The sequence below is a fragment of the Penaeus vannamei genome, chromosome 10, assembly GCF_042767895.1.
Source record: "Penaeus vannamei isolate JL-2024 chromosome 10, ASM4276789v1, whole genome shotgun sequence".
Classification (NCBI taxonomy): domain Eukaryota; kingdom Metazoa; phylum Arthropoda; class Malacostraca; order Decapoda; family Penaeidae; genus Penaeus; species Penaeus vannamei.
Window position 1 is genome coordinate 25,193,528 of NC_091558.1, and position 1,748 is coordinate 25,195,275.

At 33.0% G+C, this 1,748-nt stretch overlaps 1 protein-coding gene across 1 annotated transcript in view; it reads right to left on the reverse strand.

The window, feature by feature from the left end:
* Window positions 1-1,748, reverse strand: part of LOC138862894 (uncharacterized) — an 84,838-nt gene that overhangs the window by 1,199 nt on the left and 81,891 nt on the right. The gene's annotated exons all lie outside the window — the stretch shown is intronic.

Consider the following 1,748-nt stretch of genomic DNA (forward strand, 5'->3'; position numbering starts at 1 on the left):
AGAAGGTGGAATATTTGACTTTGGTAAGTCAGGGAATATAACAGAGCAATTAGAAGGAGGTATTAACCAAGGAGGAAAGGTTTGGGTAGAAAGAGGAAGAATTCAGAGATATGGAAAAGGGTGAATGGGAAAGAGGAGCGTCCATACGAATAGGGGAAGGGACAGGTAAACGTGGAAAAGAAGAAAAGATATGAAGAAGGGGTTGAGGGACATTTGGCTTGGAGAGAGAAAATTGGTGAAAGCAAGCATAGCTTCTTAGAGAGAGAAGAGCACGACGTCTAGATTCAGCGTATTGGCTCTCAACTGGAGAGGATCAAAAGGCTCCGAGGGCTAAGCGGAGACCGCAATGGTGTACTGGATCAAGGCGAGAGAGGAGAGGCAAGAGGCAGAAGAATATATGTGACAACTATAGTCAAGGGTGGAGAGGATTGGGGTAGTGTAGACCAATTGCATGTAGAGGTCGAGTTATTGTTCCATTTTTTCTTTTTAATTCTAAATGTTGAGTGAAGTATGCGTTAGGAATGATATTTTATAGTGTGAGTAGTTAGTATGTTGTTCTTTGACCACGTTAATGATATACGCATCATTTCTTTTCTATGACTGATCTTTGACATTTAAAAGCGTATTACGAATAAATACTACCAAGTGAACATGAATCATTACTCAGCATTTTATCACTGGAGGTCAGTATCCATGCATAACTGCTAGTGCTTAGCAAATGTTTACACACATATACATAAACATGTTTATGTTTGTATATACATGTGTGTTTGTTTGTTTATGTCTGTTTGTATGTATATATATATATATATATATATATATATATATATATATATATATATATATATATATGTGTGTGTGTGTGTGTGTGTGTGTGTGTGTGTTATATTTGTGTGTGTGTGTGTGTGTGTGTGTGTGTGTGTGTGTGTGTGTGTGTGTGTGTGTGTGTGTGTGTGTGCGTGTGTGTGTGTGCGTGTGTGTGTGTATTATATTTGTGTGTGTGTGTGTATTATATTTGTGTGTGTGTGTGTGTTATATTTGTGTGTGTGTATGTGCGCGTGTGTGTGTATTTATGCATGTATGCATGCAAGGAACATAAAACTAGCTAGGTCCACTTCCATTTAGCCTATTGAACCCAAATATAAAACTGATTTTTTTCTTGGAGTATTCTGACTGCTGTTAATGGTAAGGAACTCTTCTTTATAGTAAATAAAAGAGGAAAATTTTGGCTTTACTTCTGCCCCGTTTTTTGACCCAACAATTTGTGTGATATTTTGTTAACTGCTTTTCAGTATATTTTCTTTGAAAATTGTTAAGTAATAATAATAAAAAAAAAAAATATTGAAAAAGAAACTACGAAAAGAATATTTGCAATGAATATGTTGAAGTTGCCAACTGGCATTTACATAAAGATGGAGTGTTCATATCTATATTTAAGTACCTTGCATGCATGTATGTGTGGATGTATGGATGCATATATGTATGTATATACGTATGCATGTTATGTATGTATGTATATATGTATAAAGGTAAGTCTGTATTTATGAATGTATGTATATGTATGTATATATATACATATACATATATATATATATATATATATATATATATATATATATATATATATATATATATATATATATATATATATGTATATATGCATACATGTATATATGCATACATGTATATATGCATACATGTATATATGCATACATGTATATATGCATATATGTATATATGCATATATG